The sequence below is a fragment of the Talpa occidentalis genome, unplaced genomic scaffold, assembly GCF_014898055.3.
Source record: "Talpa occidentalis isolate TD23 unplaced genomic scaffold, MPIMG_talOcc4v2.1 talOcc4.2, whole genome shotgun sequence".
Taxonomy (NCBI): Eukaryota; Metazoa; Chordata; class Mammalia; order Eulipotyphla; family Talpidae; genus Talpa; species Talpa occidentalis.
In genome coordinates, this window is record NW_023602073.1 from 106,506,155 (window position 1) to 106,526,466 (window position 20,312).

The window sequence follows — 20,312 nt, forward strand, 5'->3', positions numbered from 1 at the left end:
TTTCTGTAATTCACAAGTCTTACTTTACTCTGGAGAGCTAATTAATAGATACTTCTCACCATCTCATGAAGCAATGCATGTTAAATCTTTTAATTCAGAGTGATTTTAGAGTTTTGAGGATTTTTTTTTCCAGCATTGTGCTCTTCTCTAAGCTACTATGAATTATCTATTTAACATATTTTTGCCATTTACTATACATTTTACACTTTTGGGTGCTCATATAAACTTAATGCTATCTATAGACTATAGTAAAAAATGTGTGCAGTAGGAAAAGAGGTCACCAAAATAAAATGTGGACTGGTTTCATACTCACATATTTTAGGTCCCAAGATTTGATAGAGAATTATGTAATGTTTCTTTATAGCTTAATATCAATAGTGATTGTGTTACAGGGCAGGGTGAGGGGTACTGAGGGACTCCTAAAACTTCCTCTTTTAAATATAGTTTCTGCCATCCATCGCATCAAGACAAAACATACTGTATTGTTTTAAGACCTTCAATGAAAAGGAACTTTAATATATTTATGTGCAATTATGTGCAAGAGAAGGGAAAGAATAAAGGAGTTTCCACATGAAACACCCAGTTACCCATCTTCTCATGGGTAAATGTCCAGCCAAACAGGGTTGACCCACAGCAGGGGCACTGAGGCCCAAAAGCTTGCCACAAGCCTAAGGCACCTTCTGACAGGGACCCATAGGAAAGGAATAGAAGGGTCAAGACAAGTCTGCAAGAAAAAGAGCAAAATCACATCAAGATAAAAGATGCCATTGTCAGCCTTGCCACAGGTCTGTTTCAAGTGTCTCCTTCCACAACCCCCAAGTTCCTGTACAAGTCTAAGGCCGAGAAGCAAGCCGTTTCTTCACATGTCTCTCTGCTCTATGTGCCTCCTCCAGGTCTCCTTCTTGATCTCTTTCTCTCTCTGCTTCTCCTCAGCCAGGTCTTCTCAGTCTCCTCTAGCTTCTCTTAGGGAGGAATAGGGTACCTGGAATCTCCTCTCCCTGGGGATTACTCTGTTACAATATCTCTGGGAATAAATACTACCATTATCAACAAAGTCAACTCTGTAACATCTAACTCTCAATAAGAGACTTGCCCTTTTGTGTTTCTTTCATTAATTGCTTATAAATGAAAAAAAAATTGACAACATTCTGGAGTTTTTCTTATTGGCTAGCATTTATGGAATCAGTCTCCCCAAGAGGATTAGACTTGTTTTTCTGAATATGCTCAGAGTAGGTTTCGTCCAACAAGTGTCACCTTGCTATGGGGAATAAAAGGGTCAGTAGAGACCTTGTGAGCAGTGTTAAGTGTTACAGAGGATGCAAAGGTGAGTACACACAAACTCTCCTCTTAACAGCAGGCATTTTTGTTGGATTATGTCTGGCTCAAGGGAAAATCCCACCCCTCCTTGGGCTGAATGAGTAATCAAAACAGTATCATAAGGGTTAGCAAAGGAGAAATCAATTTAATAACATACATATGGAGAAATTACATGGTTGTAAATTTTAAGGAATGGGGCAAATAACAGATACATAGATATAGTCTATGGACCTCCCTGGGAGGGATAGGATTTCATGTGACAGGGAATAGGTGACCTCACCTTCTTACAATGAGTTTCTCAGAGAGGGACAATATGTCCTCTGATAAATATACATTTGGATGATATTCCACAAACCACATTCTCCATGTCATTAAAAAGGGAGTAGTGATTACTTCTTTGATTAGGACAAAGGCAAACTGAGACAAGGACAAAGCAAGGGCTTCACTGCATTCTTTAACAGTAACAGATCCCTTAGGGCTCACAGGGTCTCTATTGACCCTTTCATTCCCCATAGCAAGGAGATACTTGTTGGAGGAAGCCTACTCTGAGCATATTGAGAAAACCAATCTAACCCTCCCGGGAGACTGATTCCATAAAAGCAAGGCAATAAGAAAGAGAAATTGCACAAGTGTTGTTTTTTTTTTTAATTTACAAACAATTGATGACAAAAACACAAAAGAGCAAGCTCTTATTGAGAGTATGGTTGATAGAAAAGCTCTGTAGAAGTGGGCCTAGAAAGATGGAGAAGAAATCACCTAAGAGAGCTACAGAATAAAAGCATTTTAGACAGAAGAATTTAGCTAATAACAGCAAGGAGACAAGATTAAAAAAAAAAAAACTGCTTAGGGAAATATAAGCAAAATAATGCTAGATGTCCCTAAATGGAGAAAGTTATGAGTGAGAGTCCGAATTCCAGTAATATAATTTAACATATTGTTAAAAAAGAAAATTCATAATAATAAATGTAGAGATCCAGTTGACTTTATTAAATGGTTCACAAGTCAGGCAGCATCCACCCAGCAAAACAATGGCATTACAAGGGCTCTACTCATTTTCAACTCCCAGAAGAATGTCAATCAAAACCTCATAATGAAACATGCTTCCAATTCTCTAATTTAAGGAGAGATGAATAAAATTCCCTATTGTAATTATGCAAAGATAGACACATTGTCATGAGTAATAAGTATTATAATTTTTTCCTAATTATGATGGCATCCAGAGTGAGAAAATGCAAACAAAATTAGTTCTGCTCTCAAAAATGTACTTTTACATTGCTACAGATACTGGTCAAGTAAAAATAATTCTATGTAAAAAAAAAAAAGTTAAAAAAATCAACAAACACAGTATCATTTCAAACAAACACTTCTTAAAATTATATTCATCTTCAATAGTCCATTCAGTCCTGTACAGAAAATTCTCACTCTGAAGTTCCATCAATTAGCATGTGGCATCAATTAGCATGAGTCAAGGTCCTTCTCCTATTAATTTTTCCAGAAACAATTTCTGCAGATGTCAAAATTTTGAAATAATCCAAATTAAAATCTGATAATAATATAATAGACAGGGACATTTATTCAACGTAACTTACAATGCCCCAGAACAACAATCAAAATTGACAAGCAATATATCAGACACTTTATAAGTTTCATATAAATTTTATTTTATTTATTTATTTTTAAAGATTAATTTATTTATAGAAGCACTGGGTACAGTCAGAAGCACGGGAGGGTGAGAGAATTCACCAGAGCCAGAGCAGGGAGCAGAGCAGGCAGAAGGACCGAAGTGCACTGCTGAGGGGAGCAGCGGGCGGCAGGAGAGGTTCTACTCGCCATGTGGGACCCTTGCCGGTGGCTAGGGATGGAACTGGCACTGCAGAGGCTGCAGGCAGCTTCACAGCCCAGCGCTCAACTGCTGTGCCACCAGGGGAGGCAGGCAGGAGGCCCTTTATATAAATTTTAGAACATTAATAACATTTCTCTCAAGTGACAACACTTTCCATAAAGTTCCAATTTTTCCATTAGGTTCCAGATAAAGACCAAATATTTTGAATTTATCTAATGTCTTTCCCATGCAGAATGGGAGAAATTTTATACAATGTCTCAAGAGCTCTATAGGGTTCCATATAATTTCCTCTGTTCAATTAAACAAAAGACTGACAATTTTTCCTAATTTAGATTTTTGGGAAGTTTTGCCCTAAGTACTAGGAAAAAAAAAAACACATTCAATTATAATCAAAGTGCCAGGCAGATTCACCAGCACAATGCTAAGTCAAATCTTAACCTTTATTTTGATTCCATAACTGGAATTTTTAACCTTTTGTTTAAAAAAATACCCCTAATTTCCAACTCCCATTTTACCCAATGTTTAAGCAATATTGCAACTTCTTAGACATACATGTTTCAAACCAACCCATTAAGTTCCAATTAGTTCTTTCTAATCAAAAATTATCCCAAACAATGCTTCTTGGAAGCACTTGAACTAGTTCTCATTATATTTCTGAGCTCAAAATTTCTACAGGTATCATCTATACCAATATTATATTCTCCAGAGTCTGGAACAATCAGACACAAGGTGAAGACATACAATATATAGACACAGACAGAGCCTTCAGTTTTCATTTAACCCAGTGCAATACCTTATGAAACTACAGTTTTATTCATATTCACAAAAACGCAGAGGTTTTTTTTTTTTTTTTTTTGCTTCCTTATCAAAAACTCTTCACTGCCTGATAGAAAGGCAATTCTACTCACACTGAAGTTGTCAGGTTTTTGTTCACCTTAACCACACATATACCTGCAAAATCAGTCTGCAAAGAGTCAAAAAGCAAAACAAAAATATAGGCCAAAGGCAAACAAAAAAATAAAAGTTGTAAAATTGAAAAATAATGCATACTCAAATCAAGTACCTCCATTGAGACAAACTCAATTTCCCAACTGGGAAATGTTGTCAGCAAAGATCACATGGTTTCAGATGCCATTCTGCATACCTTAGTCTTTGGACAGGAAAAAGTTTAATTAGAGCAATTACCAAGCCTTATTCACTATATCAGGTTTTCCAGTGTTGATCTGGTCTGGGGAATTCTGCAACAGAAGGTGACAGAGCAAAAATCAAAATAAAAATATAAATCAAGTCCACAGACTTGGGAAAGAGGATAGCAGCAGTCACAACATCTTGTCTTGTGACTGGTGGTAATATACAAAGATAGTTATGGGAACCTGGTGTAACTGCCTCATGCAATAACAGGTCACTGTTTTGCTGCCCTTGAATTTGGAGGTTCTTGGCTATATTTTTGGTGCCCCCAGAGGACTATAATCACATTAAATAGAGTACTTCCCCAAAGAGACTTCCATTAGCAGGAAGATGGGCCTTAGAGCCTGTCACTCACCAGTAATCAAACAAATCAAATAATCCAAATGCAAATATACCAAAACAAATTGTGCAGACAACCAGTAGCACCCCTTCAATTTAATCCAGATGGAACCTCACTAAGATTTTAGTCCAAGGCTGTCACATGAAAGCAGGTGTGGGAAAAATTATGCTGATTCATTGTGCTGCAATGCATGGAGATAGAGTATATAACAATACTGTTGTTGGTCTTATCTTTTTTTTTTTAAATAATAAATTTTATTTTTATATTCCCCCCATACAATTGCAAACGCCCCATTAGGACCCAATTCTGACCCCCAAAAAAGTGTCTCTGGTTCATAGTTTTTTGCTGATTTTATTTTCACTTCTTTATTCATTTTCCTGCCCTTATTTAAGTTTAGATTCCTGCTATGAGTGAGACCATCCGGTATTTTTCTTTTTGGCTTATTTCGCTGAGCAGATCCCTTCCAGCGCCATCCATGTGCTGCAAATTGCATGTGTTTATCTTTTTTGAATGCTGAGTAATATTCCATGGTGTATATGTACCACATCTTCTTGATCCAGTCATCTATTTTTGGGCATTTGGGCTGTTTCCAAAGCTTAGCTATTGTAAACAGTGCTGCTATAACATAGGGGTGCAGGTGCTCTTTGGAATTGATGTTTCTGTGTCCTTTGGGTAAAGACCTAGGAGTGGAATTGCTGGATCATATGGTCTTATCTTAAGGAAGAAAAAAATGAGGCTTAGGAAAGTAATTTGCCCAGGGTTAAACAACTATTAATAGAAGTAACTGGAATCAATGCTGCTAGTCTGATTTCAATCTGCACAGTGAACTAATTAAGGTATAATACCATAATTGGTGAATGGAACTTTGATTGCTTTAAAAAATAATAATTTTAAAGGTATTAAATATTTATTAATCTAATATGGTTTGTATTGTGGTAAAAGCTAGGGATACAGCAGTGGATGACATGTTTCCTCTTCTCTAGTAGGATGAGACTAGACACATAAATACAAATTTGACAGATTTATCAGTTACAATATATTCATTCTGAATGAAAGGCATCTTAATAAAAACAGGGTGATATGTAAGAAAAGCTAGAAAAGAGGAAGCTTAAAAATTTTAAAAACTCCATTCACAAACCGGAAATACACTTAGCTTTATTAAGATGTTATGAATCCAGCAGCATCCCTTCTAGGTGTTTCAAGGACTCACACAAAATGGAAGTTATATATAGATAGAAAGAGAGTGGGACAAGGTTATTAGCAAAAGAAAGATTATTTCAGGTAAATCCACATTCTCACAGGGAAAGATGAGAGAGGCATGTAACGTGCACATGACCTCACTGATGTTGTTTAAGAATCTTCGGGTTGACTGGTTTGGGATGGCACTTTTGGGAGAGGTTGAGACTGTAGTAGGTATCAAGTGGGTGGGGGGCAGCATGAAGGATTCCATTTGGGACTTTTTTTTTTCTATTTTTAACAACGGTAACATTGTTTCAACTGGTCATAAGCCTTGTCTAGGTGAGGTGATGGTATAATCAACCAGGTTTCCCTGAAATAGAGATGCGTGGAGTGGTACTGAAATAGAGCAAACCTGGAAGTAAAGGATTTGGGCCCAATTGTGAGTCCTTATCCTTGTGCACTTAAGAACAGGACAATACCCACAAACAGAGGAATAAAAAGGAATTGTGTAAAAAGGAATGTGAAGAGAGAGTGTTAACTGATGAAGAAAAGGGTTGATCACCCATCCCCAGATCTACTCCCAGGCCCCACCTAGCTACCCACACCTCCTAGGCCCATGGTCCCTCTAAATGTTTCCCTGACACCATAACTACTAGCAAGCAGGCAAATATATGTCATCAGCTGAGCAAAGAGCAGAGGGCATCTGAAAGCAGGAAAAAACAAAAAAACAAAACCCAGAGACCTGTCCATCTATGTGGTACAGTCTTTCTACATGTTCAACACAGACACCCAGCTCCTTTCTCTTCCCCAGCAACTGCCAAGGCTGTTCCTGTGCCAGCCTGCTTGCCTGGACCCCAACCTTTGCTCTGCAGTCTTTCAAAGTTAAATGATGCCCACGTCAAGACTACCTATAATGTCCTTGATGTTATTTCATACTGTTTCTCTTAAGTTACATAGTCTAGTTGTAAATAATAAGATAAACATAATAATTCAGGTGTTATATATACTATTAAGAGTTTGGTAAGTTTGAAAAAATCCACCACAGCTTAGTCAATTTTCAATGAACTAAATAACCAATGAACATCTTCTTACGCAGAAACAGAGAACAGACAATAAAACTTTTTGTGTATTAGTCTGAGACCCTTTCTAGTCAAGCAGTTGGCTTCTGGGAATGCCTGTTCTCTCTTAGTGTAGCATTACTCTTCTTTTATTCTTCACTAGTTTCTCTGCGACAAAATGTCAGGGTCATTTTCCTCTTGGGTAGCAGCAATAGATTCAGTAATTCCAGTTGTTCTTACTAATGCCTTGTGGTGTGGTCAGGCTGAGCTAAGGACAATCTTTAACCAGCAGTTTAGTTTAGAACTCTATACTTCATTCCTCAGGGTCATGGTAATGCTTACTAAAATATTTTTGTTCCCTCTGAGGATGCTGATAACATCAGTTCCTGATGGAACACATGTGAGTCATTTTAAAGGGATAACATAGAAATAAGCAAGTATCCCAGGAAGGTCATTGATAATACTGTGACTAACTGCCCCTACATTGCTCATGCTTCCCAAACCTGAGAATAAAGAAACATTCTCACACACCTCATGTAGTTGCATTCCTTTCTTTCCTACATAACCTTCCTTCACTAGCCCTTTGAGGAGATAGTTTCTTCAAATTACTAACAGCTATTCTCCCATGGTAGTGCCACACTTTAATAAATGGCTTCCTTTGTGGAAATAACTCCATGGTTCAGAGCCTAGATTTCTTTTTTTTTTTTTAAAGATTTATTTATGCATACAAGAGCAGGGGTACAGGCCAGACATGCAGGGGGTGAGAGGATTCACCAGAGACAGAGTGGGGAACAGAACAGGTAGACTGACTGAAATACACTGCCTAGGGGTGCAGCAGGCAAGTTAGGAGAGGTCTGCTATGCCATGTGGGTTGCTCCCTGGCCGGGGATTGAATTCATGCTGCAGTGGCTGGGGATAGCTTCATAGATTGTATCTTAACTCCTTGCACCATCAGGGAAGCCCAGAGTCTAGATTTCTTAGCATGAGTGACAGGACCCTAGTCAGACCAATAACAGCAGTTTAATTTTTATCAGCACTTACTATCAGTACTCTACAAAGTCACATAGTCACACCTACATACCCCTCTTCTTGACTCACTTTCCTAGCAATAACATTTCTCATTAGGCAATTTTCTTCTTAATAATGTTCTGTATTTTTTCCAAAATTTCTACAAATTATCTATGTAAATAATTCAAATTTATAGTTAAGTTCAGAATTTATAATAGTATATAAATTTAAATTTATAAAAGAAGCAATTTTAAAATAATATTTTAAAACATTTGAGTATGAAATATAAATCAGAAATCTTTGTGTTGATCACTCCCTGCAAAAAAACAAAACAGTTGTATGATAACAAAGGGCTAATCTAAGAATTTATGATTTTTCATGGCTTGTTCAAAAAAAACATACATTAAATTCTAATTCAGATCTAGCAGTACAATAGGAGAAGTAAAGAGGAACATACATTATACCTAAAATTTGGTCCTTTTTTTTTGTTAATATTAAGCCTATAACGTATAACACCACCTCCAGGGGTGGTCACACTAGGTGGGAAAGGAGGGAGAAGCTAATGGATAGAGATTATCAATGCTGCCAAACATCCTAAAGAGCAAAAGGAGAGCCTCTAGAACACAGACTTATCCAAAAGGTAAATAATTTAAATATACTTTTATGATTAATGAGGTGACTTATATTAGGATTTTATCACACTAGTCTTACTTTTAGAAAGGATAAAATATCACTTTCAAAATCTACACTATAACCCTATCTCTTTGGCTAATGTCTTAAAGGCATTCATCAAGACCAGCATTATTCACTCAGAACTATTCATGGCCCGCTAATGGGCTAGGCTTTTCTTTAAATTTTGGCTAGAACATACTAATGACATTAGAGAGACTGACTGATTTGCCTTGGGATAATATAATTCAATTTAACATCAACAAAATAAATGCCTTTGTGGTAACCCTGATTGAACTTAATATTCACTCTGAAGTGAATATCTCCTAAGAAATATGGTTGCTCTATACAAATTCTGAAATTCTGAATTTTGTCACCAATGCCATTTATGCTAAACTCCATATTGTTGGATATTTAATATCATCCATATTGTACAATCTACTTTGTAAGGAAATGCTGTTATAACATGTCCATTTTTTCTTTTTTTTTTTTTTTTTTTTTTAAGATTTATTTATTTATTTATACAAGCACTGGGTAGAGTCAGAAGCACGGGAGGGTGAGAGAATTCACCAGGGACAGAGCAGGGAACAGAACAGGCAGACTGACGAAGTACACTGCTGAGGGGAGCAGCGGGCAGCAGGAGAGGTCTGCGTGCCATGTGGGACCCTCACCCGGTGGCCGGGGATTGAACTGGCACTGCAGAGACTGCAGGCAGCTTTGCAACCCAGCGCTCAACCACTGCACCACTGGGGAGGCCCAATGTCCATTTTTTCAATAATAGTTTATCAAGGTAACGAAACTCCACAAAAAGCATAATTTTGGGGGGGGGGCACAATTCAGTCTTAAAGAAAACGATTGAGGAGAGTAATCTTATCCAGATAATTTACCTATATTAAAGTCTTGGAAATCATTAACATATTAAAAAAAATACTGTTGGGCCTCCCGCGGCACAGCGTTTGAGCACTGGGCTGCGAAGCTGCCTGCAGCCTCTGCAATACCGGTTTGGTCTCGGGCCACCGGCGAGGGTCCCACATGGCGGGCAGACCTCTCCTGCCACCCCGCTGCTCCCCTCAGCAGTGTATTTCGTCAGTCTGCCTGTTCTGTTCCCAGCTCTGGCTCTGGTGAATTCTCTCGCCTTCCCGCGCTTCTGACTATACCCAGTACTTGTATAAATAAATAAATAAATCTTTAAAATAAATAAATAAATAAATACTGTTTTTAAATCAAAGAAGTATGTGGGTAATGTCATCATGCAAAAGAATTAACATTTGAATAACATCTTAAAACATAAGTTATTAAGGAAGAAATATTCTTTCAGTTAGATTAAAATTTGTTAAGTATAAATAAATAGTAATAAATGTGCAAAATATAATTAACCCTCCTCATCCTAGTAGTGGTAAACATGTCTTTTTGATTGAGAACTGGGGTTACTGGCTGAACCTCAGAGAAAATGTTGATTGATTTTTCTGAAGTTACTGAAGTAATTTAATTCAGTCGTGGACAGAAAGAATCATGTATTAAATATGATACCCGGTCTAAGGCATCCAAAAATTAAAAAAGGAAAGGAAAACCCAGGCATAAAAAAACAAACCTGTTAAAAGAAATAAGAGAACATAACTATGAGGGTGCTGAGTTACCTTTTTTTTTTTTTGTTTTGATGAAAGCAAATTGCCTTAAGAAAAAAAAAGTATGTTCTCATTTTAACACTTCTGAAAATAAAATTGTTGTTCTTGATGGAAGCTAATTTTGAATTATAACAGAGCAATCACTAAAGAGAACCATAAAAACAAATATGGGTAACAGTCTCCATGGTAACAACCAATTGTGCACTGTGAAGAGGTTCCCCAAAATGTAGGTTTTGTTACCAGCTGTACTTGAATGACCTGAAGTTTTTGTTCAAATCACAAATTCCTGACTCACATCTATTAAAGAAGATCCCACAGTACTTATAAAAAAGCTCCACAGGTCATTAAAATGTTCACCTAATTTTAAACATCATTGAGCAAACTCCAACATTTCTTCCCTCCATTTCCTCATCTGTAAAGTAGTCCAGGAATAATCATTAATAAAATTTTTAGAGACAATAGAAAGAAATCAAGAGAAAGAAACCAACTTACGTAATGATCATAACTGCTATGCTAACAGAAGCATGTAAGCCTGGTCACTGCAGGTGGGCACGGTATAAAAAGCTTGGTAATTGTGTGATTAGTTTTATTGTGGGGCTGGGAAAGGGGTTTAATTTTGAAAAGCATATAAGTCTCCTGGTTACCGCTAATGAAAATGAGAGCTGAAAAAAGGAGTGAGCAAGAAATGTGGAGCATTTTGACAGGAAATGGGCATGGGGGAAAATGAACTGGCTCCTCTCAACATGGAAATGCTAATGTAATATTCTTTTTCTCTGAAAAAGGCTATTGAAACTTGGAGTCTGAAGTACTGGGGAGCACAAGTATGCAAATTTTGCATAATAAGTCCAAAAGTTGTGAAGTTGTGAAGATCTCAAGAATATTAGAGGAGGAAAGGACAGGGTATATTCTTACCAGAGGATCCAAGGCATTTAATTGAAACATTCAATAACAGGTATGATCATATTCTATATATCTGAGCCAGGAGTGGAAAACACTGTTTATACTAGTTCCTTTTCCATTTACAAAGATTATTATATTCTACATTGCCATGTTAACTCCAACCTATATAAACATTGTATTATACTAGGTCAGCAAAAGTGTCATCCTTTCTCTTGGATTAGGCTGATAGTTTATCAGCTCACTCTGAAACTTCCTGCACATGAAGTTCTTCCCTTTGATGTCAGCAGAGAAATCTAGTGTTCTAATTAATGTAATCCAAGAGTAGGAAGCTCAGGAAAACTATAATGAAATTCAGCAACATAATTGCTCATCTAAAAATTTTGTTAAGGCTAAATACCAAGAAAAATGCCCTCTTTCTAAAGCAGACCAGATAGTACAGAAAATGTACCTTTTCAGGGAATCATAGGTGAGAGTGAGACAAAAGAATGGCTTCTCTCTGCTCCTTTTGCAGAACATAATTTCTTGCACATAGAAGGAAAATCCTAGTACATCAATTTGTAGCTTGTGAAAGCTTCCATTAAGTGATGAATTCTTTGAAAAGTCTAAGATTTTGCTTGCTTTATAAATCAGCAATAGTGTCCCAGTGACTGTACTTTTTCTCCCATTACTGACTCATTCTCCTATTTGATGCTCCTGCTGAAGACGCTCTTCCTTGTATACCATCCCCTTTTCATGAGAAATCATTAGAGTGGAAATGTAAAAATCTACCTTGCTTACAAATACGCACATTTTCCATGCTGCTAATAGAAAATAAATGTCATAAATTTTACCAATATTTCTTGCCAAAAGAGTTGATATTAAGGAGCCATTAAGAAAACCTAAATCATGGATCATTATTCATTTCAGTCAAAAAAAAAGTATCTGTGTTAGATGCTATTAAAACACGCCGAATGCCAGTTATAATGATCCCATTAAATCAGATGTGATGAATAGTTCATGAAGTCTGACTTTATGTTATTTCTGGAACTTCTGTTTATATATATTCTTTCTGGAAATAATGGCCCAAGACTTGATCTGCCTGGGGACTTTGCTGCTTTTTTCCACAAGATTTCTTTGATTCTAGCTCCAGGGAGTTATAATTTCCTATTCAGCCACTGAAGACAGAAAAGGTCATCTCACAAACACAGTTAAGAGGCCATTGTTTCTTTGCCTCCTTAAGTCAGAAGTTGAAAATGAACAAGAAATCTGTTTGAGAATGAAAAGGATGAATCTAAAAACCTTTCATAGACCCTCCCATTTCTCATTTATTATGTTGGGTCTAGCGGTAAACATTTCCTATTCTACTGGCAATGTAATCGTTACACCTCCAGTAGCTTGTATGGTGGGAGGGGTGTTTAGCTACTGTGCAGTATCAAAAGGAGTCAATTAAGATCATTTTTAAAGCTACATCTTGAAGCAGAGGCCCTTTATTTGGTGTTGTCAGCACAATATCAAATGAAGATTAAATGCGGTTCATCTGGGATGGTGGTGAAACTGGGAAGTTTTTGTTTAACACACAGGCTTTCCATAGTGCCCAGGCTTGTCAGGGATTGCTGCTGATGATACCAGAACCCAGAGACCCCAGTAAATAGACACTAAGCTTTTGGATCAAAGGAGAAGAGCTAATAAATTTTAAGGATGCTAATTGAGGTCAAAGACAGTATTTGCTATTAGTCAAATATGCCAATTGAGAGACTCCTAAGAAAAGTGAATGAAGCAAAAAGCTGTGGTATTTGGAAAAAAAAAACTAATAAAACACTAATCATAAGGAAGTTATGATACCAATGTGAATTTCCAAGGAACTGTATACATAAGGAATGTGTGAGCAAACTTTTGGAAGGTAACAAATCATTGGGAGATGGGAAGAAAAAGGAAAAAAGGGGAAATGAGACAAGATAAAATAGACAATGAGTAATAATTGGGAAAGGATTTTATCAATAACCAAAATTCAAATTGTAGATTTTTTGATATATGGCATGCACACACAACAAAACCCTCGGTACAAATTTGGGCCTAAAGTTGTTAGTACTTGAAGAAATATTCACTGACCCAAAAGTAATAATGAGAAAATAAATGGTATTTAATATGTTAATTAAATAAGAGGAGTTAATGGAATCAAGCTTTTATATTCCATAAAGAAAATCAGTATGGAAAAACTGGAGTCAAAAGTTGGCTAAGAAAGAACTTGGTAGCTTCCCTGGTGGCACGAGTGGTTAAGACACAAGCTATGGAGCTATCCCCAACCACTGCAGCAAGAGTTCAATCCCCAGGCAGGGAGCTACCCACATGGCACAGCAGACCTCTCCTGTCTTGCCTGCTGCTCCCCTTAGCAGTGTATTTCAGTCAATCCAACTTTTCTGTTCCCCACTCTATCTATGGTGAATCCTCTCACCCCCCACACCTCTGGCCTGTACCCCAGTTCTTGTATGCATAAATAAAATCTTTTTAAAAAATTTTGTTTTGTTAAGGAAATACTCTGGGGGGGGGGGAGGTGAGGGAAATCTCTTCAATAAGGAGAATTAAAACTTTTTAATTTTCCCTTACTTGTTCTTACACCCTTTGGTTGTCTACCTTTTCCCACTCTGCCTCACCAACTTAGCCCAACCCTGCACCTGATGACCTTCACTATAATGGCTTGTGTTACCTCATATCCAAAGAAGATCCTCTGAGAACCCAGGAGAGTCCTGAAAGTGTGTTTGAGGAATTGAAAAGGATTCATAACTTTCAGTATTTACTCATTTTCTGTTGTCAAGAAAGCCTTCTACATGTTAGCTTCTACATCCTTTCTGTACTTCCTGAAGTATTTCCGGTATCACCTTCCTCACAGTTTTCTAAATAAGCAGGCTTCTCCTTTTCCTAAGCAACAGGAATCAGATCTGTCATCCTGGGTCTCTACTGCTAATTTCAGGCCATTGTTCTGCAAATCTCCTTTAGCAAATCTCCTTTAATAACTTCTCCTCCTCTGGTCTGTGAAATCCAGTTATCTATGTCACCATTTCTTACCATTTTGTTCACAATCCTTTGATGACAAGTGATTCCTGTTAATATGGTGGCAATTAAAAAAAAAAACTATAATGATGAGCTATTCATCAGCTAGATTCCATAATTCCTTAACTTTTTCTGCACCAGAGACTTCCAATTCTATTCATTTCTTAACTATTCAGATTTGAATCTTGATGTACCTCTTAATAATTTAACAATTATATCTCACTCTCTTACTCTTCCTTTTATCCTACAGTCTCTTTATCCTTCTGTGTTCTTGATTTCATCCTCTAGAATGCTCTTCCAAATGTGGGTTTAGTTTTGTATCTTCGAGTTTCTGTTCCACTGGCTGCTGCTTCATACAGTTCAAGTTTTACCTCTCACCCCTTACAATAAGCAACCACACAAGCAAAACTTGCCTTTAGTCTTATCTCTGGTAGTTCTTCTGCATAAAACAACTTTGTTGATTGCCCATTTTATGCAAGATAAACCTCCAAGCCATTTAACAAAGTCTCTTTACCTTAACTCTGGTCACCTTTTCCAACTTCATTTCTACCCATTTTCTTTATATTCTATGTCAGAATTCGTTTTTTTAATATACCAATCACTCTGATTCTCCTATGCCTTTATTTATGATATTCTTCATGAATAGAACATTCCATACTCTTTTATACTCCTTCTTCTTTTTAAAGATATTCCTTCTTTAACGGGATTTTTTTTGTTTTTGTTTTTTTTGAATTTCCTCTGCCGTTGTTATGGTCAGGTCATAGACTTATATTGTATATCTGGGTCATAATGTGCTCTGTTAGTTTTCTTTTTTCTCTATTCTCATTCCAAAATAATCTTCCAAATAATTCACCTAAAATACATTAAACACTGTTAAAAATTTATTTTCTTCATTTTATAAATAATATTATCCTCTATACTTCAAGGTCTACCTATTTTTCCACCAACATCCATTTTACTTATATAAATCAGTCAAATTTACTATTCTAGAAACATAACTCTCCCTCTCTTGCTTTGTTCCTAATTTTGTATCTATCTGAGCTACATATTTCTGAATATAAAAGATGCTTCAAAGGTCAATTCATCTCATATCCTCCTTTAAACCTTTCATGAGCATTGTAACTTAATGTGATTTATCCTGTGATTTTAATTCTGTAAGTCTTCCATCCCATACTTTGTGCTTGTGCTGTGTTATATATTTAATTACCATTTAGTGATGAATAATGCCTACATTTAATGAAAAGTATAGTTTATCATAGGTGGTTAAGTTGGTCATTATTTCTATTTATTCTATTGTCTTAGGTTGCTAACTAAGAGAAGTAAAGATGGGCATGGCTCACTTAGGAGGTCAGTTTGGAAAACACTTCCATCTGGTAAGTTTCTGAGTAAGAAAAAAGTGGATAGAAGTTGCAGGGAGAAATGACAATCTTAGCTAGCCTTCTGAAAATGTGTTATTCTTTGCCAGCTAAGCTAATTTTGAATATACCAGCTTTAATTTATAGATAACACAACTACTACTTTACTTATAGGATATTAAGTAAATATTACTTCATGAATAATATAGGCAGGTTACTGATCCTCATCTGATTTTCTGAATTTCTCAGAAATTCATATGTTCAACTCATTATTCCATATAGATACTACATTTTCCACTTATCACCCAACCACCCCATTTTCTTGACTCACAACCTAATAACTCCATCTCCCTATCTTCCCTCCTGTCCCAAAGGAGTAATAGTTTCTTTTCTTCCTTATGGTAACTTGTACTTTGGTTCCATTTGTCATTATTCTTTTCTAAGACCTTGTGTTATAAGCAGATAAAACTACTCCCACTTAGGATTATGTTTCCTCCTTTATATTAAGATATACAAGTAAAAGAACAAAAATCATAAAATACTATTCCTTCAATTTCTCCCTCACCCTCTAATAAAAGCCCCAGAAAAAAAGTTGATTTATCTATTATCTGAAAGAGGCTATGTCTCTTGACACAGTTGCTGACTGGCCCTGTGACTTTGAACCGCTCACGTAACCTGAGTTTTAGTTCACTCACTAAAAATTGAAATTATATGTACATCACAGAATTTTATAAGTTTAAAAGTAAAGTAAAACCCTTCTTAATATTTATCACTTTACAAAGTAATATTAAATATTTCTTGGCAAAATGTCTTTAAGTCTAGTTTTGCATGTTTAACAACATGACGTCAAAACTTCAGAATTTCCCTTTTCCCCTATTTCATTCAAATGCCCACTGTTCTGTTCTACCAGATCTTTCAGAATCATGTTTTCCTTTCCCTGTCCTCTAATACACAATTAGTCTTTTCACCCAACTCATACTCCTTCTCTTGGCAGACCTGATGTGTCTCCTGCCTAAACTATAGGAATAGCTTCTACAAGTTTCTTTTATCACTGCTCTAATCTGCCCCTCTTTCAATCCTTTTCTATTTCTAGTCATTTTTTGGTAAGCTACATAAATCTCTCCTTTAAAATCCTCTAATTGATTCCCAATAGCAACCAACGTAAACTAAAAGTTATCATTCTGTCAATATGGTCTGGCATTCAGGCTCATATTCTGCTATTATTTTTTTATATTGCACCAAATTGATCTGTTCACTCTGCTTTGGATATATCCCTTGCCTTTTAGCCTCTAGACCTTTACTCTAGCCCATGACTTCCTTTGGAATTTCTTCTCTCCCAACCTACTTGTGGAAACCCAACTACATTCTGATTTTAACTTCCTCTTCTCTGTAGCCAGAAATGATCTTGTTCTTTTCTCAACACAATGATATTGTCCCTTTGATAGCCAACCCTCTTAGACAACACAACCACATTAAATATTAAATTCCCCTCCCAAAATGCATACACACACATTACAATTAAAGGGGAAATTACATCTATTTATTTTGTAACCTTTGGAGTAGGCAGAAAGGAAATATTTTCGAGGGGAAGAATGTTGAAAATAAGGGAAAAAATCTACTGCTCAATGGTTGTAGAGATATATAGATATTAACATTGACATAGACATGTATAGAGATACATATGTAAATCTGCCAGTTGACTAATGTTAATCTACATAAACACATTCTCATAAATAATTACAAGGCCTTACAAATATCTGCCTCAGAGAAGCTTTCAGAGATTTTTTTTTGACCAGAGTATAGTTTATAGATTATTTACAGATGATATTATCCAATCCATTCATTTTATAGATGAAGAAACAGGTACTCAGAAGTATTAAAGGACATCTCAGTCTACTTTCCTATAGTTGTGCTTAGTTAAGCATTTCTATTTATTCTGCACCTAAACCTTTTTAGTATAGGACTTGTTAATTATGTAATTAGGATTTATTACTCAAATGAAAATGTTCTTCTCTAATCTGGCAGAGCAACAGAAAATTGTTTTCTCTCTACTTTTAAGCTATCATGAAACAAATATTTCCCCCTTGATTTTCTTTCTGCTTTTCTCATGGCCAATCAGGAAACTTTTGGGCTAATTAAGTAAATAGGACAAATCACAAAGTCCTTGGGTCCCTTCAGTTCTAAGTTAGTTCAAGACTATTTCAACTTTTCTTTTTCAAATGGTTCTTTGAATTGAGATTAACTTTTTAACTGATAACAAATAATACAATTTTCTAGACATAGCATAACTGACTTGGGAAAAGAAAAATGTAGAACCAGGCCAGTGCATTTATGGCAAATTATACTATGGTGGCACATACTCCTGTCTTCTAGATGGCAAGAAGATAGTTCAAGATGGGATAAAGGATTTGAGAAGAAGCCCCCTTATTGAAAATGATAAGTAGAAATCTGGACAGAGAAGGAATTCAAGATTTGGGAGGGAGAAGGGGCTTTCTGCCCCAGGAACTGGGCTTCAGATACTCAGGGAAATAAGTAAAAGTCTATATTACAGGGAATGGGAGAGAGATTAGTAAAGTTCACTGACCCAAAACTGCAGGATAGATGGCAATATAAACTAGGACACTAGGAATGGAATCAGAAGTTTTTTGGATCTATTTGTCAGTGGGGCTGGGGCTTACCTGGTTATTTAGAGATAGATCCAAGCTAATGGCAGCTGATTTCAGGTTGAAATAGGCAGAATCTGACAGAAAACATACTCATTCTCCACGCTCCCTTGGTAAGTAATTGTAATATACATCTAAAATCATCATTGATGACTTGAAAAAGATGAATACAGAGGGTGTTACCAATCAAGTCATTAACCATGCATGAAAGATAGCACTAAAATAACCAATGCTATAGTATATGTGTATAATTTTGAAATTTTAAAAATCAAACTCAAAATGTGTAAGTTATTATGAGAGGTTATTTTTAATAAAACTGTATGCTCTATCATAATCTTTTAGATTTTTATTATGTTTTAATAAAACATAATACTACAAGTTCATCATAAAGGAGGTACCGCTCTAATGTGGTTCATTAAAAATCCTGTAAAAAAAGGAGGCCTGGAAACAGTCTATAAAATATCTGGGTCGATTAGTTGAACAGCAAAACTAAGTAACTATAATTAACACTGGTAGCTAGAGTCACCTTGCCCATAGGTGAAACTTCCTATTATAATGAGTTTATAGTTAAGTTTTCTACTTCAGTACCAGAAACGCTACCTCCCAAATATCAGTCATTTAATAATAAACCTTTTCATTGATTGAATTATGAATTTTGTATTGCTTTATTAGAATATTTGGCTTATTTCAGGGAGTGGGGATCGAAAGACATGCAACTGAATCCCAGATTCACCACTACCATCTATCTGGCATGGGGATATGAGCAAACTTTCTAAGAAAAACTCTAGTTTATTTTGCGGAAATAAAATTTACTAATCTGCCTCATTCAGTAATGTTTAGGATTTAATAATATAAAATAAGTTCAAGTTGGAGAGGTCAATGAAGAAGGCAGAGTTGTTACTCATCTTCACAAGCAACAGTCTCTGAAAACATTTACTAAACACATATTAGACTGTGAGGCTGCATAACACTGACAAAACCTTAGTTGCTTTTTACTGTTTGGGTGGTAATTTTCTTTTAAAACCTTTCCTCAGTTCAAAAACAAAAGGGCTTTTCGGACTGGACACCCTCATCAAGGGAAAAGATTGAATGTCTCATCAGGCAGTACACCCCTGACTGTTTTAAGTACAAGTCCTCCTGGAGTAGTCTTAGTTTTGCTCACTGAACCACAAAATTAAAGTACTATGGAAGAAATCCAGAATAGCTACAATGCCAAATATGTATTTCACAATACTGAAAGACTTCAAAATTACTGTATTTACAGAAGGTTTAACAGATGAAATAAATGAAAGTTTTATGGTCTAAGAAAGGAAACACAATTTTAGTTAACTAGCACTTTTCTACTGTTCTAAACCTTTTAATGGGAGCAGAGGGAATTTGCACTTACTGAAGTAGATCACTGAAATGATCATTTGTCTTTGAATAGAGTACTTTTATCCCATTAATTTTTGCCATTATGGTAGGAGATAAGATGTAAGCCAATGACTAATAGAAAATTAAGGTCCAAAAAAGAGGAAAAGATCCTACTCCCTCCTCCCCCACCCCCCGTAGTGTAGTGTGTCTCTGGTTTATAAATGCTTGTTGATTTTGATTTTTACTTTATTATAATTAGTCTTTTTCCTGGTCCCTTATTTAGGTTTTCTAAATTCCTGCTATGAGTGAGACCATCCGGTATGGGGACTATAACCAAGATGAAAATGCATACATTGTGCAAAAATGAAAAATGATGTAAAAAATGTATAAAATAAAAAATATAAAAAAATATAAAAGAGAGTTCTGCTACCAAAAAGAGGAAAAGAAACAAAGAATAGCTTATGTCATATTATACAATACGTATGACAAAATGAATTTTATATAACCATTTACTGCAATAATTTGATGTCAATTATATGTACTTAATTGTGCTTGATTTGTCTATAGTTATTACAAAATGCTCCCTGTAAGAGCTACATTTTATTACTGTTTATAGTTAATAGAAAGTGATCTAAGCAGTGCAATAGAGAAAAAACAAACAGTTTAAAAGATTAAGAGACTAAGTAAAGGCAACTTTTAGGACTTGGACTGGAAATTTGTTTCTTAAAATTGTAATACTTCCTCTTATATGTTTGCTATTTGGTTCTAAGGAACAAAATTGATGCCC